General features: G+C 48.6%; 1 protein-coding gene across 3 annotated transcripts in view; it reads left to right on the top strand.

Moving 5' to 3' along the window:
- CUX2 (cut like homeobox 2) overlaps positions 1–23,417 on the top strand; it is a 79,474-nt gene that overhangs the window by 8,444 nt on the left and 47,613 nt on the right. The window lies entirely within an intron of this gene.

Genomic DNA, 23,417 nt, shown 5'->3' with positions numbered 1-23,417 from the left:
TTAGATTTCTTTTATTGTAACCGTTCTGCGGTAAATAACTGATTAGCAAAACCTGCACTGTGTCAATTAGGAGGGGCTGTTTTCACAAAGGGTGGGGAGGGGGCAGCTTGCAATTTTCCTTGCCAGCACACAGTGGCGGATGCCATCTCCCCTGCCGCCGTACTTTTTATTCCTATAAAAAGCAGTTAATTAACATTATTCTTTAATTATTGCTTCTATCAACAAGGGGGCTGTTTCCCACCCCCCCTTCTTCCCAGCTGCCTCTCACGTGTGAGCTTCCTTTCCTGTTTGCCTGTTGAAAGGCAGCTGATGACTTCCGTCGTTGTCACTTAATGGGGTCTATCGGGGACGGCCGTGTGCCAGAATGCTGTTAGCAGCCTGGAAGCTTGTAATTTGCCCCCTCTGGCAAAAGTACTTTAGAAGTCTCTGGGTAGTTTTGAACTCTCTGTTCTTAATTAAATATGCAGCTTTTCACAGTAAGCAGGTTAATTCTTTTGTGTGGTGTAGTAATGCTGTTAGGAATTTTGCATAGTTCTTATTAAACATTATTCAGGCATTGTGGATTCTGTAATTAAAAAAAAAGAAAGAAAGAAAGAAAGAACAAAGTTGGATTAAAAAAAAAAACCCTCCCCATCTTCTCTTCCCTCCCCCAATTAATTTATCAAATGAATTTAGCACAGTTTTTGGGGGGGGGTTGGAGGAGAAGGAATGGGGAGGGCTGGCAGCTCAATCCCGATGCTGCAGCGAGTGTTTTAAAAGGGGAAATATTTAATTGCTCACCCGGGATTGGTTGCTTATGAAAGATTTGGCTGTTTGATTAGCAAAGCCTTCGGGGAGAGGCTTTTAATGGTATGCGATATATTTTTTTTTCTTCCTAAATTGTGGGTCTCTCTGTGTGTGATTGTGGATAACTCGCCTTTTCTTCAGGAAAAGACCTCTAGGGAGAATTGCTGATGGAGAAGTAAGGAAGGAAATTTGGGGATCAGGCAAGACTGGAATTCATCATTTGTACAGCATCTGTGAAATCTTTCCCCGGCCTCTGGATACAATAGGCAATCAGCTCCCAGAATTCCACTGCCAACTATGCCTAGGAATTATGGGAGTTGTAGTCCATGGAACATCTGGAGGGCAGCAGATTTGGGAGAAGGCTGCTATTATAGGAACAGCTTCCTGCTCCATGCCGTCAAATAGGCAGCCAAGTTTTGTTTCTGATCATCAGGACTGCCATTTTTAAAAGATCATTTGACGTATTTTTCTTTCAGATTCTTCATGGCTGCCCATCTCAAAACCAGCACTCTGGGCATGTCGCAATGAGTTTGCAAATGTTGATAAGTTATTTCCTGCCTTTCATTTGGGACTTTAAGGCAGCCTGCAAGGGGACTGTCCAACCTTGGCCACTGTAAGACCTGTGGACTTCAACTCCCAGAATTCTGGCCAGGGACTTCTGGAAACTGAAGTCCACGGGTTTTAAAATTCCCAGGTTGGACATCCCTGGTGTACAGGAAGTTTTACTCTCTCTTTGCTCCACCACACGCCTGTGAAGTAGGTTGTCCCAGAGTCACCCAGGGAGTCTTGACAGCCGATGCTACACCTGAGGCTAGGTTTTCCCGGTGCCAGTCCAAGAACTGGCACTCCGTTTGCTTCTCATGTTGAGATCAGCTAAAGAAGACCCCTGAGCAGCATCACCCGAAATCCTTTGGGGTGTCTTATCTCTTGGCCTGGTCTCCTCCAACAGGCCGATACCTTCTTAACATGATTCTGTCTCGATTTTTGAATCGTATGCTGAGCTGCAGTTAAAATACTCAGAAATAAACCTGAAAGGTTGGCTAGAGGCGGGCATGGTGCCTTTGGTGACCGGGTACCATCTGGCAACCTCACAATACATAACCCACAACACAATCACCCCGAGAGTGCCGCGCAGTTTAAAAAGTATTAAATCATCTTGTTCAGCCTAATCATTCCAGCTAGCTTGGTGCATGGATACATAGATAATTAGGGATTTTCAGAGCCTTCATTGAACCTTCAACGCAGTAACACCAAGGAAAGTTTTGTAGGCCTCTCTCTATACCTGCCTGCCGGTGTTTTCCGGCTTTTGGAGTAATATCCTTCTCAAAATGCCGTTCTTTTCCCTCGATTGAGTTGGGGCTATCTTCCTTGTCATCTCACGCAGTCATGTAAGCATATCTGATTTTTATCCAGGGGCAAAACCCCACCCTGTTCTTCGGCATCCAAATTGGTGTGATATTTTCATTAGACAGTGACAGGAAAAACAGGTCATTGACATTTACCAGGAGCAATATTAAATTGTCAAACTGGCAGGCTGGGCTGTCTCGTCACAATGTCCACCCAGTCCGTGCAGAATGGCCAACTTGGGCAGTAAAGGCAAAGCTTGTTGAAATTCACTCTTGGTTTCTTATACGCAACCTGGTTGTGTGAGTGTAGGCTTGTTTTGAGGGACATCTTCCCATATGCTCTTGCTACGCCCATCACAGGTGTGAAAATAAAGAAGAGCTGCAGATTTCTCCGTATGTCTGGACAGCTTAAGCTTGATTAAAAAAAAGCATTGAATTATAGGCTAGAAAGTTATATTTATGTACACATTTATTCTTATTTTGGAGAGGATTCATCCCTAACACGAAGTTCTTCCCCGAATTAATTGCAATTAATTAATTAGCTCCTTTTACTTCCCCCAAAGCTGCACGAATTTGTTGGCTGTTGGGGGAATAAAAGAAAGTCTAGTCGAAAGATTCCATCAAACAGACCGGGTTACGGGGATATGCGAGCGTCTGGAAGGAATACAGACTGGGATTGTGGGCTTGCATTAAGCTGACTTTCCTTGCCATCGGTTCTGAAAACGTGACCACCCCAACTGGAAAAGAACAATAACCGAAATGTTAAAATAGGCAGCTTCCTGACGGAACTTGCTGCCCTTACGTGCCGTGATCATGGCTAAGCATAACCAGGCTTTTTCAGTAGGATTGCAAGGGGGGCCCTGAAATTATATCCATCTCTTTTGTTCTATAGACAGTGGCGTATTGGAGCATTATTTTCAGAGATGTGTCTTCCCACAGCCGCTGAGGAAGTGTTTCGTCAGGACCATGGATAGCTCTTGATGAAGCTGGAGGCCAGGACGGGTTTGCTAGCAACGGCAGGTGCTCCAAGTCCATAGACGAGAAATAGCAAGGATGCTTTTGAATCTGCTCGGTTCCAAAAACTGGATTGCCCACCTGTGCCTTTGTCTAAACAGGCACGGAAGTGGCCTTAATCTACATCTACTCTTTCTCGGCTGGTATAATTCTGGAGCTGAAGTCCACACATCTTAAAAGAAGCGAGATTGAGAAGCAATGCAAACGAACAATGCAAAGACCCTCAGAAACTTTGCTTTTGGCCTCGTCGGGGCTCCCCAGGCTTTGAAGGGGGGGAACTCTGCTCCCCCGCCTCTTTTCAAATTGTATTTCCCGCTCCACTCTTCTGGGGGGGGGTAAGAAAGGGTCTGTCAGGGTGGCACCAGAGGAGTCAGGGTGCTGGAATGCGCCAAGTTGATAAAATGGTCTCTGACGGCTTCTCTGGCTAATGAGATGCTTCTCCTCTCGCTTTGTAGTAAGTAGGTGGGAAGGCCTCGTTGCTCCTCTTGAGCTCCTCGGTAGGCTACAGATGTTGCACTTCAAAAGAAAACAGGCTAATGATAGCACTCTCTATGCAAGCAGAAGAGAGATTTGAGGAGGGGGGAGAAGGGCCTTTAACACACCTGACTGGCATCAAAAGGCAGGAGGGTTTTGCAAAGGCCTCGCCGAGACCTTCCAACCAAACCAGGCTCTGCTTTCATATAAAGGTATCTCCTTCCTTTGCTTGTTCCCTGCTCTTCGCAGCTCGGGAGGCCACCCGTGACGGGGGGTTATCCACAAGCCGGGCTTTCCCATTTGCACCCCAGACCTGTCTGAAAGAGAGCAGGATGCTCAGCGTTCATTTGGGCTCCAAGACAGGGACTTCGGATCCGTGTTTCAAGCCTTCTTCCCTTTCTGGGCACAATCCTCAGTGGGCAGGGCGAAAGGAAGCCTTGGGGGTAGTGCTTTGCCAAGGCAGCGCTTAGGCCCAAAGGTTAGGGTCGGCTCTCACCCAAGGGAGCCAAGCTGGGGTCCCTGGAGGCTTGTTGTCACCCCTTCAGGCCTCCAGCTGAGCTCTGGCCCCAATCTTTGAAGCAGGGTCTTCTAGCTGTGGCAGAACTGGTCCATGAGATGGACGCTTCCCCCCGACCCCCCCGCCTGAACCAGTTTGCCTGGAGTGAATGGCTGGGCTGTCTCCCCAAAGCGGAATAAATTCGGAGTTCCCTTCCAAAGAGTTCTGGCCCAACGGTTCCTGCCACGGAGCTTGCAAGTGTCGGGGCGCTGGTAGGGGAAGGCAGGAGGGGCGGGGTGGGCGGTGAGCGGGAGAAGAACCTGCCAGACTCGAAATGAAGGAATATTGGATGGGTATTGATAGATTTCTGGGCGTCCTGCATTAAATCAGCCAGACTTTCTGACTCCTGGTGTTTTAGCAACCGCTAGCCTTTCTTTTCTCAAAGAGGCTGTTGAAATGAATCAAATTGGGAGAGGGGGGGGCGGGGGGAGGAGGATGGAGAGGAGAGAACCAAGGGTGGATGCTTGCTTAGAAGGGACTGAAAAAAATTATCATTCTGTGCTGCTCCAACCCAGTTCAGGCTCCGTTTCGGTTCCCATCCAACCTAATTTCTATTTTCTATTTCTGGCTTCTGGTTGGAGGTCTTGGATTTCCTCTGATCTGGATCACTTGGCTGATCCCTGAAAAGGCTAAGCAGATCCCTCTTGCCTTTGAATGGAGACCCCAGGAAGCCCGGGGGCTCCTTTGCCAATCTGAGAAGTCGCAAGGGCCTCGAGGGGGAAGGAAGACAGGGGTCAGCTAAGGAGGCCTTGCTTCCAAGAAAGGCCCAGGAGCTAAGGAGCTTTTGGCCTTTACACGGAGTTGCACAAGAGGGTTAAGTTTGAACGCTCTCCACGACCTTTTGTTACTAGGTCTGTTTGCCGGGAACAAGAGCAGAAGGTTTAAGGCCTGTGCTTTCCAACCTTGGCAACTTGAAGGTGGCTGGCTGGGGGATTCTGGGAGTTGAAGTCCACCCATCTTCAAGTTGCTAAGGTCGAGAAATATTGCTCTCTCTAGGCCGAGCTCAGTTAACACATTCCTACTTCTGATATGACACGTACCCGATTCTCCGAGGTCCGAAGGCACCTGAGATTTGGGCTTTAGCCTGCAAAAGTTGCCCTCAAGGCACCGTTTCTCAGCTGGTGAATCATTTCCCCTTGTCAATCTCCGGCTGGAGATCACTGGGTCACTGGAGTCCAGGGGTTAATAACGGGGTGCTTGGGGGTGATTCCTCTCCCCGCTTTTCTTGGGTGCGTGTGGATCTTGTACGGGCTTCTATTTAATTATATATTTATTTATTTGCTTTCCATGGTTGTCAGCAGAGCCCCCTTGATAACATATGAAAGAATCCTATTCTCTTGATTAGATTTTGAAATGGATCAATTTTTAATCAGGAGAACATCTGACCCACTCAATAAGAGCGTCTCATTGTACCGAAGGCCGGGCAGGCAGGCAGGGAGAGAGGGAGGGGTCGGGGGAAAACGGCGGAGGGCGTGGGGAAGATGGCCGATGATTTAACGGATTGTTTGTTGTTTCTTCATCGCGGGGGCGCAAAACGCACGTGGCCCGGGCGGAATCGTGGCCTCCCGAATAAAATCAATGGGGCGTCTTTAAAAAGAAAACAAACCCACCGCTGGCCCCCCTCCCCAGTCACACAGTTTGATCCATCGGTTGGGAAATCCATGATTCCTGCTTAAGAGATAAGAGCGCCGGCTAATTGTTGGAGGCCGGTTATCCGTCCTGATTGACTTGCCGGTGGGGAAATGCTGATTAATGGATGAACTCTGTGTATTTATAGGGGAGGGAGGGAGGGAGGGAGGGGGAGAGACAGCGAGGGCCCCAGGGGGTGGCATTCGGCTACCCTGGCGGGGCTTCCAGCGGGGGTGAATTGGGCCCCTTGGGGCAAAATGGGTGGGGCAGGGATGGGCCGGATTGACTACAACAGGTCAGGCCAGAGAGGGATCCACGCTGGGCTGCCTACCCCACCTGTCCAGAAAAGACATGCGGGCAACCCTCGACTTACAACAGTTCATTTAGGGACTGTTTAAAGTTACAATGGCAGGGGTGGGATTCAATTTTTTTTTACTACGGGCGTGGCTTGGTGGCCTTCGCTTGGCTTGGGTGGGTGTGGCTTGATGGGCGTGGCAGGGGAAGGATATACTGCAAAATCCCCCTTCCCACCCCGCCCCACTAACCTGCTTTCCAGCTCCGTTCTCCTGGGCAGGGCAACCAAAGGAGACCCAGCCAATCAGCTGGGATTCAAAGGGAGGCGGAGAAGAGAATGGGGCGGGGCCAGAGGTGGGATTGGCCGGTTCTCCCAACTACTCAAAATTTCCGCTACCGGTTCTCCAAGAACTGGTCAGAACCAGCTGAATCCTACCTCTGAATGGCACCGAAACAAGCGACTTGTGACCGTTTTTCACCCTTACGACCATGGCAGCTTTCCCCTGCTCGCGTCATCAAAATCGAGGCACTTGTCAATTGATAGTCGTGACAGTCGTGGTGTCATAGAGTTGTGATCCCCTTTTGACAAAGCCAAGACAAAGGAGGAGCCAGATTTACTTCACCACCGTTGCGATTCCCTGAACAACGGTGGCAAGAAAGGCCGTAAAACGGGACAACCCCCCCCCCCGAACAAATGTCTCCCTTAGCAACAGAACTGTTGGGCTCCATTGTGGTCCTAATTTGAGGACTACCTGTATTGTAAGTTAGAGGGAGCTCCGTTCTGCAAAACACGAGAGACCGAGGAGGCTTCGAGCTTCCCTGTGTTCTCCCCCTGAAGGGAAGTTTTCCTTTTCCCTGGAGAAGGAGGGAGGGAGGGAGGGAGGGAGGGGCTGGCTTGACCTGATTAAATTAGCACTTGCATGCTTTTTTGGGATGGGGGTGGGGAAGAGTGCTTTGTTTTTTAAGCCTGGGGGAGCTCATTTACCTGGTGGTTTGTGCACACGGCAATCTCTGGGCCACTCGTAACGGGGGTTGGGGGGGGAGGTGGACATGTACAAATCGGCCCTTTTTAAAAAAATCCCATTTTTCCTATCTTCCCACCCGGCAGCAGCTGCGGAAACAAAGCTCCGTGTACTGCAGCTCTTTCTTTTTTACAGGCTGTTCTTTACTTGTGCTGGATGAAAACGGGGCCCTTTTGTGTTTTATCCCGTCAGGGGAGGCTCCTTAGCGGGGCCCTCATTAAGACCAGGGCCCCCCCAAAATCTGAGACCCTCCCAAAATGGCCGCCAGACGATACTCCTGAGCAGAAGAGAGAGAGCAAAGGACTTAAGATCATTTTAAATCCCCTTCAAAGCAAAATGAGATACCAGGGTCTTTCTTTCTCTCTCTCTCTCTCTCGTTCATTTTCTTGGTCCAACCTTGTTGGAGTTTTTCGCTCTCTTTGGGAGTTTCTTGGCCACGCTAATCAGGCCACGTTGCCTTGATCTGGGTTCAGGTCTCCCTTCTGAGCGTTCAGTCCACCTGTGGTTCAGCTCTAGGTAAAGTCCTGTCCGTCCCCACCAATAAATATGGATCTCCTCCCCTGAGTTAATGGCTCCCTGGGCCCAATTGCGCCATGCATGTTTCAAAACCCTCCTGCCCGATTCCATGGGTCCAACGAAGGCCCCCATTGTGGCTTATGATACACCCTTCCTGTTGGCAGGAATGCAAGAAATACCCGCTCATGATTAAAAACATCCGTGACTCTGGAAGGTTAAATATGCATGTTATATCATCTCTGGCACTTTTACTGCTCCAAAGCTGCAGAGGGAGGGAGGGATGCGATTGGTTCAAAGGAGATCTTGTTCTAATGATGATGATGGTGGCCTTTTAGGAAACCCTGGTTGATAGGCAACCCTGATTTACAGTCCATTTCTTGAAGAATGTGTGTAAGGGAAACTCCCCTGTGTTAAAAGCCTTTACGCGAAGAAGAACTGAACGGTTAACAAGAAAGTGGACTTTGAAGGCAGAGAGGGAGAAAGAGATCACTCTTTCTGAGCAAATTTTTCCTCCTCCTCCTCCTCCTCCTCTTCATCCTCCTCCTTCCTCTTCTTTGCTTCTTCCTCCTCTTCCTTTTCCTCCTTCTCCTCTTCTTCTTCCTCCTCCCCCCTGCTAGTACTTACTACTGTTATGGCATTCATATTTCTACTGAAAGAAGCACAATCATCCTTGATGGTTCTTTGGGGATTTTCTTGGCTGCTGATAGGAGAAGGAATTCAATTCCTCACTGCTGGAAAACTGTCTGCCCCAGAGTTGGTTGTTCATTTCAGGGAGAATTTGTTTTCCGTTCTCTCTCTGGGTGTGAGTGTGCGTTTAAGACACCAGCGGTTGTTTGGTCTACTGCAGAGGGAATGGAGAGGTTTGGTCGTCACCGTGATTGTGGTTGGGCTGCTGCTGCCGCCGCCTCACCGAGGGGAACCTCAAAGGAAGCTAAATCTGCCGCTTAGAGATTTGGCTTTATTTTTAAGGTCACGGGAGGAAGGTGAAGGCCTTTCAAGACAGCTGGCCAAGGGGAATGAAGGGGAGGAAAACTGCACAGAGGGGAGAGCTGGGGAGATGGCAGGATGGCCGAATCTCTCCTGCTGGTTTTGCAACTCCTTTGGTGTCAAACAGCCAACCTGGAATCCCTGTGGAAAACTGAGAATTTGGGTCAAGGATGAAGAAAATTTCAAGGTGCCAACCTGGAAGGCCCGACCTGCAGGTTGGTGCCTGGACAGGCTGGCAAATTCTTGAAGCTTGCTGCTTGCATCCAATTGGAAAGAAGCGTGTTTCTGATACGGGCCCAAAGCTTCTTGTTAAATCAAAGGTATTTTGAGGAAGGCGATGAGATGACAAGAACTTCTTCACCATTCTGAAGGCATCCTATTGTCTTTCACCCCCATCTCGAAGGCCTCCTTTAATCCTGCTTGACAGCTTACCTCCTCCCCCTCCCCAATTGTCAAGGGCTGATTGACAGCCGTCAAGAATGATAATGAAATGTAATTAAAAGTTTGAACTCATGATGTGGAGACCGTTGTCAGGAGGAATGCCAGCCCTATACAGCCATATCTGAAGGAGGAAGGGGCTGGTAGGGGGGTACGAATGATGCCAAGAACACCCCCCCCCCAAGATTGAGATCTGCAGAGGGGTTAAAAAGAAGGATGCAGAGATGGGTGCATGGCACCAAAGCCCCAAAGATTTTCTGGCTCCTAAATAGAACCTCAATTGTTTATTGATCTGTACCAGATCACAAGATGTACTCTCCTCCTCCCCCCCCTCTTTATTTCCATTCTAGCTAACTTCACCGAATTGGGGAGGGTGGGGAAGAGATATTTTAGTAGCGTTCATTTGATGTTTGGGCGACATCACGGCCGAGGTGACAGTGTGACTGTGCAGAGAGAGGGTGGAAGTTTGCTGGGTGGGAACAAATGGTGGATTAACGGGGGCCCCCGTGAAACGGATCTGCCACCATAATCCCACCACTTTATTTGACACGTTATAGGTTTAAAGGACGTGAAATCAAACCTAATACATCATCATCTAGAGCCCTGGCAAGCAGGAGAGAATCTGATACCAGCTCTAATCTCTTCGCTGCCAGATGCGAAGGCCTCGTTCTTGGTGCCACGCTGGCAAATGGAGCCAGATTGGGTTCTGTGTTGGCATTTGTGTCTGAAGGACACAGCTTTGGGGATATTCCCCTTGGCTGAAGCAAGAATCTACCGTTTCTCTTTCCCAAAAAAACCAAACATTTGATGCGCTCTCTCTTCCTTTCTCTCTCTCTCTCTCATTGTAAAACACAAGGGATAAACAACTAGGTTTCAAATCCCTTGAAGGAAGTGGCATGCTTGCCAAAGGGTGCTTATGTGCTCATTGCTAAGTTGCTAGCGACAGGCTTTTGTGCACCTCCTAGCGTGGTTCTGTTTAGCAGGTATGTAGCTTTCCATTGGTGTCCTGCACTGGCAGAAACTGGGTGGATTAAGGCAATTAGATTGTCCTTCTAGATTCATCCCCTCAGCTGGTCCATCTTCCAGAGACTGGGGGGTATTGTCTTAAACTCCCTCCCCGGTGGTTTTCTTGCAGATGTTTCACTACCCAACTAGGTAACATCATCAGTGCTGGTGAATGTGAGGTTCTCTCCCCGTTTATATACAGTATTTTGCCCTACGAGTACCGGTGGGTGGTTTTGCCCTTGGTGTTCCCTTGATCAGGGTATGGTTTTCTGCTTGTTTGTCTGGGGTTAATCCCTGCTTCTCTCAACGTTGACCATTGGAGGGGATGTGTTCTGCTCTGAAGATGTTACCTTGTTGGGCAATGAAACATCTGCAAGCAAAGAGCCAAGCTCAGAGAGGCCCCTCCCATTCAATCCTGAGCTACAAATATATAAAAGCCGTTGTTTGATATTTTGACCTGGAGCCCTCTCGGAACCATTTCGCATTGCATGTGGCAACGACGCCTTTCAACATGCTTAATGAGAACAGACTTGGTGTTGTCACTGTTTATTAGTCTTTGCTGAAAAGCAAAATGATTTCCTTCCCACACTCGGTCCGGGTCTGTAATTCTTGCTATCAAACTGGGTTGCAGTGGGGAAAGGGAGTTTGGCACTTGCTCAACCGATCAGAATTCCACCACGAACACTTGGCGCCACCTGGTCTTTGGTGCGGAAAATGATTTTTGCTCACGACATTTGGGAAGGCTGCGGAAACTGTGTCAGCCGAGTGAGTTGCCCTCTTTGCCAATGGAAATGGTGGGCATTTTCTATGCCCTTAAATGAGACCCCCTCCCAAAAAAACATGTATAATGGATTAGCCCACTAATTAAGTGGACGTGGACCATCGGAAGATGTGGACAAACCACTTTTGAGAAATAAGATACGGTGAGGCAGTGGCAGTTAATCGGACTCCATTGGTTGTCCTCTCTGCAAGCGGCAGAGCTATAAACGGGAGATTTTGAGGGGGGCAGAACCCAGGATGAAAAATTAGAAGTTTAAAGTTCTTCCCATAAACCGATTGCATGCAATGCCGCTTATTGCTTGGCTGTGAGGGGAAATTTCTCTAGGTTTGTTCCACGTTGCAATTAGGAAGCTGTGCAGGAATCTGTTTGCAGGACTTTCCAGAATTAATGAGTCCAACCAGTGCTGTGCAGAAATCAATGGCTCCTGCTTTAATGGCCCCGTTTCCGAGTGTTGTTTTTGAAGTTTGAGTTGCATTCTGACATCAGGAGATTCTTTCATAAACAGCCATCCCCCAAACCAGTGTCCCCAGGTTGGCTCTCTGGGGGAGGGGATGACAATTGCAAAGAAAAATACCCCTAAAAAAAAAAAAGAGGACGGGGTGAATGAGATGGATCATTTCCCATTTGGTTTGATGTAGTCCTTGCACTGGGGGGGTTGTCTGACATGAAAAGGATCCACCTTTGAACCCACCGGTGTACTTGAAAATGTGGGTCTTTTCTTCGGTACAGAGTGAGTTGTGTTCTGTTTTGCGAATGCTTCCCTTTTAATGTTGCAATGATTTGTGACTATTGGTGCAAGATCTCTAGTGAGCCATTTTTTGGGGTGGGGGGGAGGAAGAGGATGGTCAGTGCTAAGAGCAGCAATTCATAGGGAAGATGCTTTAAGTCCACATTTAAAAACATAAAGCATGGATGAAATGCATTTGTTTGCAAACCTAGTTATAAACCTGGGTTGGCCGCTGTTCAACATGTGAAAGAACCCTGGTGACTTTGTGGGCAACAGCAGAGTTTGGTGTATCAGGGTTTGCTGGGCACACTTGGGAGTAAGACCCATGGGTCTGGGCAGGCTGGCTCTATTTCATATTTAATTAATTTGAGTCCGGTCTCCGGTTGGGTTTATTCTGACCAGAGGACTTTGGTTACAGGCTATAAGGTTCAAACAGTTCTTAATATAATCTGAAAGTAAACTGGGTGTGGGTATTTTTAGCAAATTGTTCTTTACGGTATTGATTTATACCTAATATAGTACTTGCATGAACAATGGTTGTAAATCTGCGAGCATTCATCATCTGAAATAGCGATGAACGTAGTTTTTAAAAAATGTATTGGAGGGGAAGATGGCGCTTTTTTTTTTTTAATATCAGGAGTTTCTGGCCTGTGGTCGTGAAACGCAGCAGAGACGGTTAAGATCATGATCATGAAGAGATCATGAAAACAACAATGGCACAACAGTTTACTTAAATCAAAATGGACACTATTCCTTTGCACTGGTTAAAATATAGATTTTTTTTCTCAACCGGGCCCACGGAATTTGAGCTGAAAAGAGAGGATGTGTGTGCATGATATCTCAGATGATGAGGAACCTCCAGGAAACTAGCCCATAATAGTACCCCTTGGTGGCATCTAGGCCGGCGTGAGTTCAAAGCACCATCCTTAATCCTGGCACCAAATCCTTCCTGCTGTTGATGTGAAATGCAGAATATTTTCAAGTGTGCTCTTCCTTGACGTGGGATTAACTTTAGGCACAGAACTATCAGTATCAAAGTCAAATATGTCCCCAACCTCTTCCTATCCCCTTGCCTTTTGAGTTATCTGTTTGTTGTCTAATTAGCAGCTATTTTGTTACTACTATTAAAAATAGTAACCAGAGGTGTAATTTTCCCGGGTGATTTGATCTCAGGCAATTAGGAATCCTGTGCTAATCACCCATGCTCTGAATCTGTTCTTCCCTATTCGACTCTGAATTAACAACCCCTTTTCCCCCCGCCTTCAACAAAAGAATTTGATGAGCCCCAAAGCTTCCTTTCTCTAAAATTGGAGGCCAACCTTGAGATAAGAGGCTGAAAGAGTTGCCTATTTGAAGTGCCCGTAAATATTGCTTATGGTTTGAATCAACCGATGTGGTCCCCAACTGGTTGCAATTGCTTCTTCCAAAATTGGGTGTTGATGTTAGAACATAGAACCACAGAGTTGGAAAAGATTTTGGGAGTCTTCTAGTCCACCTTACATGATTTCCAACAGGTAAAACCTCCAGTGATGGAGTACCCACAACTTCACAAGCCATTCTAGTGATTTTGGTTTCACTGATTCTGATGTTGTTATTCTTTATATCACGGTATTGAGAGAATTCCTAATTAGGCAGTCAATCATCGGCCAATGCACCATAAGAGGAAGTGACAATCTTCTAGCTGCATAGACGGTTGGTGATGAAAAAGGATACCCTGAGAAGTCATACTAGCCAGCATCTTTTTTCATCAAGGAACTGAAGGGTGTTTTATGTTCAGAAGGACTGCAGATATCTGAGCCCACGTTGACAATAAATTCCAACAAAATCAGGAAGTCTACCGCCCAGTCACACTGTGTATCTTTTCCACAAAGCTTGAACAATGCTTTTGAAATGGGGCAGAGGCAGAAAAAGTCCCAATTTCATCTAAACGTTGTGGTTAGACTTTAGCCCCGAAACATGTGGCCATGTGGGCATATTTAAATTCTAATTTTAGTCGTCCAAAAGAAGATTACAGGCCAACTTCTTGGGACTTTTAAAAAAGCCATCGGAGTGGAGGCCCCTGGTGCCTTTAATCCTGAACTTCAATTGAAAATTAAAGACATCTTTTCAACCTTGGCGTCGTTCTCCTTTAGCACACAACCAGACCCATCCTTTTATTTTTCAAGGAGCGGTTTACCGTTGTTTTCAGGGCCAAGATGCAGGGGACCCTTTACATTTCTCATTAAAATATTTATAATTTGGACGGGAAGAGAAACAGACCTGGGCAAGGCAGTCTGGGGGTGGAGGAAGGAGTCTCAAACGTTTGAAACGTTCAGTAGAAAGGCAGAGGTGACCCCAGAGAAATTAGATTCATCATCAGAGCTATTCAATCAATCAATCAATCAGAATGAGCTGGAAGGGCCCTTGAAGGTCTTCTAGTCCAACCCCCTGCTCCAGCAGGAGACCCAGTACAATCTGAGACAAATGGCTGTCCAGTCTTTTCTGAAAAACCTATACTAGCTTGATCCCCGTGCTTCACCACGAAACTATGTGGTCAGGCTTAGTTTTGGGAGAGGAAAATAAGGGGAGGAATTTCTGCCTCTGCCAACCAGCATCCATCGGTAGTCATCTGGCTAGCGTCCTGTCAGTGTGTGGGGGAGTTGAGGGCTGTTTGGAAACTGGAAGAGTATTTGCTGTGTGAGCAAGAAGGAGACAGCAAGGAGCCTGGGCGTGGCTTAGCTCAACTGTTCTGTACTAAAGCTGCTTGGTGCTCTGAAACTAAAACTGAAACTCCTCTGCTTGTGTTTTGCCTTTGGAAGAGATTTCTTTTTTTCAGGTGGGGTGGAGGAGTAGAACTCCTTAGCATCAGAGCGCGTTAATAGTAATAATATAGGAAATACTAACGCCGAGATGGTCATTTCGAAAAATCCTTTCTTAGTGAGCCCCTAGAAGCCAAGAGGAACATACAGGCCAGATTTCAAGTTTGTAGGCTTTACGGTGCTGGAGATTTTGTGATGATGCACGAGCGGTAGTTTGCTTTTATATATATAGAAGAAGAAGAAGAAGAAGAAGAAGAAGAAGAAGAAGAAGAAGAAGAAGAAGAAGAAGAAGAAGAAGAAGAAGAAGAAGAAGAAGAAGAAGAAGAAGAAGAAGAAGAAGAAGATGATGATGATATATTCTTCAGGGGCAACATAGAACGAGACAAAATCCCTTCCCTCCAAAACAGAAAAACAAACCAAGAAAAAGGGGGTGCTTAGCGTCCCCCCTTTCCCTCTGCTCCTTTTCTCCCCTTCCAGGCTGGGTTTGGCAGGAATGAAGGGAGAGAGAAAAGAAAAGAAAAAACACCCATGAATAATAAAAGCAATGACACGGTTTGCCCCCAATAAAAGCGGGGCGGGGGGCGGGTGTCGAATTAAGAGGCAGATCAAAGGCAGCTCTGCTCTGCGGCTGCAAAGAATAAAAGGCCTTTTGCTTCTCAAACTCCCTGCACTGCTGACATGCGAGAGGGGTCGGAGTGCTGCCCCCCCCCCTCCCGCCCTCCCTGCCCCCCCCCCCCAAAGCCCGGCTTGTTATGGAAAGCTGGAGATAATTAATGCTGTTGAAAGAGGATGATTCCATCGGCGTCTGGCAGGCTAGCCCCCACGTCTGCGCTGCTCTTCGGAAAAAGGAACACTGGTGGGGGAGTGGAAAGCCAGGCCGGGGGAGAAGGGGAGGGCGGGTGGCGATGGAGCAGACCAATAAATAATATCTGGAGATAAAAGAGGATTTGAAAAAACAAAAAGCAACCAACCCACACCGAAGTTAGCCCCAGCCGTGCAAGAATCGTGGCGGGGTGAAGGAAGTGGGGGGTGCAAGCTTTGAACCCCTCTTGTCCTTCCTGGCTCTTCCCTCCCCACCCTATAGCTGCCTGCAAGGACCTAGGCCAGGGGTCCCCCAACCTTGGCAACTTGAAGGCTGGAGAATTCTGGGAGTTGAAGTCCACAAGTCTTCGAGTTGCCAAGCTTGGAGACCTCTGACTTTCTGAAGTGGGTCGAGCAAGCCATGGTTTCTTCTGACCCTCAAGAAGTTGGTTGGTTGGTTGGTTGGTTGGTTGGTTGGTTGGTTGGTTGGTTGGTTTATGGGCCGTGCTTGGAACAGGGGATATGGAAACGAGGGTCAAGGGTGGTCGGGCTCTTAATGCAAACCGGTATGTCCCAATGTCCGGCTCAGCTAAGTAAGGACCCTCTCAGTTGTGTGGAGGACCCTCTTTCCTGTTCTGCTAACGAAGGCGTGAGGCCATTTGTGGGACTGTTGGGCGAACCCACCTCGTTTAGTTCACCTTAAAAATTGGATTGCTATTCTTCCTTGGCGGTGGGGCAGGATAAAGCCCTCTGCACAAGCTCAGGGGCTCTTCGCCTGCTCCTGTGTGTCTCCATGGGCCGGATCCAGAAAGGGAGGAAGAAGCCCTCCCATCCTCAAGGAACGGGCTGCCACATAGAAGAGGGGGTCAACCTCCTCACCTTCTCTCATTTCATCTCTGTTAGGGAGAATTATGTCCAATTGGTTGGACTGGAAGACTTCCAAGATCCCTTTCAATTCAGTTCTGTTCTAGTCTAGTCTAGTCTAGTCTAGTCTAGTCTAGTCTAGTCTAGTCTAATCCTATTCTACTCTACTCTATTCTACTCTACTCTACTCTACTCTACTCTACTCTACTCTACTCTTATTCTACTCTACTCTACTCTACTCTACTCTACTCTACTCTACTCTACTCTACTCTTATTCTACTCTACTCTACTCTACTCTACTCTACTCTACTCTACTCTCTACTCTACTCTACTCTTATTCTACTCTACTCTACTCTCTACTCTACTCCTACTCTAATTCTATTCTATTCTGTTCTATTCTATTCTATTCTATTCTATTCTATTCTATTCTATTCTATTCTATTCTATTCTATTCTATTCTATTCTATTCTATTCCCCAAAGCTCCTGAAGGCAGAACAAGAAGCAATCAGGATGGAAACTACAGAGAGATTTCCTGACAGTGGGAACAATCAACCAGTGGAACAAGTTGTCTCCAGAAGTTCTGGGTGCTCCAACACCGGAGGTTTTTTGGAAGAGACTGGACAGCCATTTGTCTGAAATGGTCTAGGGTTTCCTGCTTGAGCAGGGGGTTGGTCTAGAAGACCTCCAAGGTCCCTTCCAATTCTGTTATTTATGCCTAGGCTGGTTATTTATTTTTCTTTCCTACAGCCTCTTTCGGCAGCTAGCGGAGGATGCCTGATTTTCTAAATCTTTTTTCCCCCCCCCCCTCTGAATTGATCACCTGCGAGACCGGCTATACATGTGAATAATTAAGCCTGCTCTGGTCTTCTAATGAGGCTGTTTCTGAGAGATGCGTCTTCGGCGGCCCTGCTCTGGTCTTGGCCTCCTGCTGCTGGTTAGGAGAGGCCTGGTCACCGGGTGTGCACGTACTGAAATGTGCTTGCGTGAATGATCGATAGATGTATGCTTGTGCCTGGGCTGTTTATGAAACTCTTTTATCAATCTGCAGACAGCAGGGGATCGAGAGGGGAGGGCGTAAGGCCAGGATGCTGAGCCCTGCTTTAAAACAAGGATGAATTAATGGCGGGGATGTGCGGCCATTGGTGGAACGGTTGGAGGAGGAGAAGGCGGGGAGCCCCTCCGTCCCATGGCTTGGGGGAACTGGGAAAGGGATAGTTAGCAGAGAACTCCACTTATTACTTTGCCTGTTTCCCTAGATTGGAGAAGATTATTATTAATAAAGCAGAATATTTGTAGCTCAGGGCTGAAATGAGGGATCCTTGGTGCTCTCGGAGCTTGGTGGTTTTCTTGCAGATGTTGCATTACCCAAACTCATGGTTATTGCACGGTGACCTGAACCTGGCTTGGCTAGGTCTGTCTCCACAACAGAGTCCATGCGATGCAAGAAAGTCCTAGATCTCACCTACAAGGCCGCTGAGAACCATTTATGGCCTCACATTCTCTTCCGCCGCAAGCTTTGTCTGGTGAAAGCAGCTACTTTCTAAAAATCACGGCATGCTCTAAGTGTGAAGCCACTTTACTACTCACCTTTGTGTGGGTATCTCGTTACACTCAGGGTGCTACTATGGTAAGTGGTAAAGAGACCCCCAGATGCTTTGGCCCTGGGCTCCAGTCAGCATCCTGGGGATTTTAGATCCAGAAATCTTTAATGGGGAGCTGGGTTGATTTTCCTCAGGCTAGTGCAACCTCTGCTTTCTCTTTGAGCTCTCCAAGGTCCTTAAAGAGTCTTTTTTGCTCTTCTAACCTTCCACCTTCTCGTTCCTGGTGCCTTTGTAAGGCTTGCAGGGGGAGGGAATGGAGAGGCGAAGGAGCTGGGCCTGACCCAGGACATCGGTGCTTTTTGAAGACGTTCCAACTCCTCAGCCAAGTTGCTTTCAGTCCATCCAGAGTGGGAACAACCTGGTTAGAGTTTGGTCTTTGCTCTTGGAGGATGAGGACGGATGGGAAATCTTGGGGGACCCCCCAAGTCCCCAAGTCTTGCCATGTTTGGAGACCATTGATCTAAAAGAACCAGCCTTTTAGAAATAAACTGTTATTCGTAGCTTTTTTTCAATCAGGCCATCAGAAAAAGCCAATGTCTTCCATTCCTTTTATACAAATCACACCCAATCATACAATTCTAGTTTTTAAAACCCCGTACATCGCCTCTGGAAATGTAAAAAAAAGAAAAGAAAGAAGAAGAAGAAGCTCTTTTGGCTAAACAGTCCTAATTTTATCCTAGTTAGTTTTCAGTTTAACGGCTTAAAATCATTTCCCTACAAAACTTAATCTTTCATAGCGTAATTCGACATAGCCATTGCCCATAATGTGTGTAATATCCCACCAATTAATGCCTGGAACTGCTTTGCTATGATTTAAGTACTGTGGACAGATAAGGAGGCGGGGGAAATCCATCTCTCTGGGGCTAATTAGGGAGGTTCCCTTTATAAAAACACCGTGGGCAAGAATCTGTCGTAAAAACCATCCACTGACAACGCTTCATTCTGTGTCGGAATCTAGCCGGCAAAGGTTCCTTTTGCAGGACTTGGAAAGGTTGCTGAGTCCTGAACTGATGGGGCTGGGAGAGGTCATCAAGACAGGAACCCAGTTGAGGCAGCCCTACAAACGGCGGTCCAGCCTCCAGTGCAAAGATGCTCGTTAGGTACCTAAGACCCTGATTCCTTTGGTTTTGCGGGGGGTTCCCCAAAACTCTCCAACTGAATACGCCCTTTAAATCTGTTCTTCTGGGCCCTCTTTCTGGGGCAACGTTTCTTCAGCTGAGCAGCTTGAAGCGGGATGGACTCTAACTCCCGGGGTGGCTCCTCCTGAACGCTAGGCCTTCCTCAAAAGCCCCATTGGAGTCTCGTAAGGAGGGAGCCCTTCCCAGCCGGAGTTTAGGGTACAGGTAGCCCTCAGCTTACCATGGTTTTCTTAGGGACCGTTAGAAGTTACAACGGCACTGAAAAAAAGTGGCTTACAACTGTCTTTCACACTTAACGGCCATTGAGCATCCCCGCGGTCACCGGATGCAAATTTGGATTGGGGACTGACTCACGTTTATGATGGTGGCTGCATCCCGGGGGCACCTGATCCTCTTTTGCGACCTCTTCTGACAAGCATCGTCGGTGGAGAAGCCAGATTCGCTTAACAGCCAGGTGACTCGTTTAACGACAGCGGGGATTCCTTTAACGGTGGGTGGCAAGGAAAAATCGTAACATGGCGCAGGCCTCCCTTCGAACCTCCTTGCTTAGCCATGGAAATGGGGCTCCGTCGTAAGTCAAGGACTACCTTTCTATAGAGTCCAACAATGCAAAGTCTGTAATCCCCAAGGAAAGGCCAGGAGGAGGCCTCCTGCCTCTGTTATCCATGACGGGGGTGGGGGGAGATCCATTCCTTGCCTTCCCCTCCCTCGGGCTTCTGCCGCGGAAGCTTTTGTTCTGCCCCATTGAATGTGATGGAATTAGAGGCTCACTTGGAGGGAGGGCAGCCACGCAGCAGAAGGGCCTTCGCGGGGAGCCCGGCTCCGTTGTATCCCTGCAGGGGGTGGATTTGGGTGCAGGGACTCATTCCGGAAGCCGGTGGATCTCCTGGTGGGCAGGTAACTTTTGCCTACTCTAAAAGGTGAAGCAAGTGGGGTCTTCTTCTGGCAAAGGATCCTTCCTTCCTTCCTTCCTTCCTTCCTTCCTTCCTTCCTTCCTTCCTTCCTTCCTCCCTCCCTCCCTCCTTCCTTCCTTCCTTCTCTCACCTTCCTTCCTTCCTTCCTTCCTCTCATCTCCTCCCTTGCTCCTCTCCTCCCCTTCCTTCCTCTCTCCCTCCTTCCTCTTCTTGCCCTCCCTTCCTCCATCTTTTTACCCTTTCTTCCTTTCTCCCTCCCTCCCTGCCTTCCTCTCATCTCCTCCCTTCCTTCCTCCCCTCATCCCCTCCCTCCCTCCCTCCTTCATGTTCTTGACCTTTCTTCCCCTTCCTTCCTCCTCTCATCCCCTCCCTCCTTCCCTTCTTTCCTCTTATCCCTCCCTCCATCTTCTTGCTCTTCCTTCCTTCCTTCCTTCCTTCCTTCCTTCCTTCCTTCCTTCCTTCCTTCCTTCCTTCCTTCCTCCTTCATGTTCTTGACCTTCCTTCCCTTCTTTCCTCTTATCCCCTCCCTCCATCTTCTTTTCCTTCCTTCCTTCCTTCCTTCCTTCCTTCCTTCCTTCCCTCCCTCCTTCCCTCTCTCCCTTCCTTCCTTCCCTCCCTCCTTCCTTCCCTCCTTCATGTTCTTGACCTTCCTTCCCTTCTTTCCTCTTATCCCCTCCCTCCATCTTCTTTCCTTCCTTCCTTCCTTCCTTCCTTCCTTCCTTCCTTCCTTCCTTCCTTCCTTCCTTCCTTCCTTCCCTCCTTCATGTTCTTGACCTTCCTTCCTTCTTTCCTCTTATCCCCTCCCTCCATCTTCTTTTCCTTCCTTCCTTCCTTCCTTCCTTTCTTCCCTCCCTCCTTCCCTCCCTCCTTCCTTCCTTCCCTCCCTCCTTCCTTCCCTCCTTCCTCGCTCCTTCCTTCCTTCCCTCCTTCCCTCGCTCCTTCCTTCCTTCCCTCCTTCATGTTCTTGACCTTCCTTCCCTTCTTTCCTCTTATCCCCTCCCTCCATCTTCTTGCCCTTCCTTCCTTCCTTCCTTCCTTCCTTCCTTCCTTCCTTCCTTCCTTCCTTCCTTCCTTCCTTCCTTCCTTCCCTCCTTCGCTCCCTGCCCCTTTTGCTTTCTGAGTTTTAAATCAAGCTATAAAGTTACAGCACAGTTGCATAAAACCTGCTTCCAATTTAATCCATCTATCTAGTGTTCCATCTAATTACTGCATTAGAAAGGGCTTCGAAGCATGTATTGAACATTATAAATGGGAATAAAATGATTCTCGTAATGGCTTAATAAAACAGGTGAGGTACCTCTGACTCTGCCTGCTGGTTTCCTGGCCTTGTTTGGAAGCAGGGATGGGCGGTGGTCCCATTGCTCACCTGAGAGAGTGGTCTCCACTGAAGGCTGAACTTGGCAGTAGCTGGACGACTTCGGCATGGATGGAAGACTCTGGGATTTGATGCCCAGGCCTGGAATGTGAGTCTGTGGTGCATAGATACTTGCACGCACCTGGGCCAGGGCTCACCTGTTTCTATGCACCTGGAGCAGGAGGGCAGCTGTGTGTATGTGACTGTGCTTGGCTTACATTAGAAGGCACACAGGTAATCCTTGACTTACAACTGTTTCAGAGGTGGGATTCAGCCGGTTCTGACCAGTTATGGAGAACCAGTAGCGGAAATTTTGAGTAGCTGGGAGAACCGGCAAAAACCGCCTCTGACTGGCCCCGCCAACCCCATCTCTTCTCTGCCTCCCATCGAGTCCCATCTGATCGGCTGGGTCTCCTTTGGTTGCCCTACACAGGAGAACGGAGCTGGAAAGCAGGTTAGTGGGGTGGGGAGGGAAGGGGGATTTTGCACAAGGGCGGTGATTCCCTTAAGAACGGGTGGCCAGAAAGTTCACAAAAACGGGGCAAAACCCCCCATAACAGATGTTAGCAACAGAGAGGCTGAGCTCCTTCGGGGCCTTCAGTCTGGTGCCTGAACTGCGATGCACAGCAGAGGCTAGAAATGCCCCTGGGGTGGGGGGGAAGAGGGTGATGCCCCCCCCCACCTCCAGGCTCTGCTTCCCCGCCCTTCAAAGTGGGGCTCCAGGTGAGCCCTCCAAGGTGTGTCTGTCCATTGCTGGCCTAGGAGTGCCGGAAGGCGTCTTCCTCCTCCTCCTCCACCCCCCCGCCGCCAAAACGACAGGCAGGTGTGGAAAGGTTAAGTTCCAGCGCGCCAACGAGGTGCCCATCTTTCATGGCGGGAGATGCCATTTCCACTCGGCGTCTTTGGCGTTGTCATGGTTACTGAAACATGGGGCCCCTGAGAGTGGAGCCTTAGAATTAATGGCCGGCCTGCCGAAAGGATTCCTGTCTGGGCTCCCTTGATGGATTACGCTGATGCGCCATTTGTCATACTGTAATTGTTGTGGCAAATGTAATACCCACCAGTATAAACATTGGGCTGCTTTGCTAATAAAACCCCGAGAACGGGAGGCGAGAGGATGATCCACGGCCTGGCTCAGCTAAAGAGACAAGGGCTGGCCACTCTCCGGCCTGCCCTGGCTCCATCCATCATCGCTTGGAGACCCTGGCGTGTCCCGGTCACCCAGCGGGTTCGGCCATCGCCCACTCAGGGCTGACGGTCGGAGAAGGAACGGGGGGCGGGGGGCATCGCGCAAGGTGTGGGTACTGCCCGGCCCTTTGAGGTCAGCTCCCTCATTGCTGGTCTGGTCAAACTTACAAAGAAAATGTCGGTGGACCTGCAGTTTAGGGTCATTTTGAGAGTCCATCCATTTGTTCTGCTCCTGTTCTTTCCTGCACCTTTGCAAAGCCCCTTCTGCACCCCAAAACGGCGCTTTAATTCTCTTCTTTGAGCTGATTTGCAGGCAGGAGCCCACCTTCACCTGTGTGTGTGTGTGTGTGTGTGTGTGTGTGTGTGTGTGTGTGTGTGTGAAAATAAGGCCTCTCCCACCTCCTGGTGCCAGGTAGATCCTCCCACCAACGAGAGGATCTTTTCTGGTGGGACTTGGTGACTTTCCACAGCTTTTAATAAAAGGACCCTCCTCTGGATGCCTGGACTGTGGTCACTCTTGAGGGCAACCTGGAAGGGAGCCACTTTGCAATCGCCCTTAATCTAATTTGATCCCTTCTTCCCCTTCATTCCGGACAGAACGTGCCGCTCTCTCTCCTTGCCAATCCTGGGACCTGGGATTTCTGTCCCCACTTTGGGGCTGAGAACTGTTTTTTGTTTTTTTTCCCCAGTAATTTTGGCTGCTGAGATTCAAGGCCGATCCTTGGGTTTGAGTTAGTCGGCCTTTCTAACCAGGAACGGAAATAAACCCTTGATGGCTGCGTTTAGACGTGAATAAGTGGAGCTCTGATGTGTCTCGGATGGGGTGAGGAGGAGGCAGATGCCCGCCGCCCCCAGACAGCTTCATAAAATCTGTGGATTTATGATGCCTTGATTGACTGTCGGTTTATTGTTCATTATATTAATGTGATGAGGCTCCCGGCTGCTTTCCTCGCCATAATTTATGGCAGGAGAATTGTTCTTCCCGTATCTGCCCATTGTTCGGAGATGATCTCCCCGGCTTTTAAAGAAATATCTCTGGGTTACCAAGGCCAGCAGATACCTGGATGGCGGAGCATTGCTTGCAAAGAAGGGGCTTGGTTCGATTCTGAATCCGTAGCCCATGAAGAGGTGCTTAGAGAAGGGAGGTTGGACCGGTGGTTGGTTGAAGACAAGGGGAGGCTT

Source organism: Pseudonaja textilis, chromosome 15 (genome assembly GCF_049901715.1).
Source record: "Pseudonaja textilis isolate UNSWEBS1 chromosome 15, rPseTex1.2, whole genome shotgun sequence".
Taxonomy (NCBI): domain Eukaryota; kingdom Metazoa; phylum Chordata; class Lepidosauria; order Squamata; family Elapidae; genus Pseudonaja; species Pseudonaja textilis.
The sequence above is the reverse complement of the archived record's forward strand: the minus strand, read 5'-3'. Positions and strand labels throughout refer to the sequence as shown.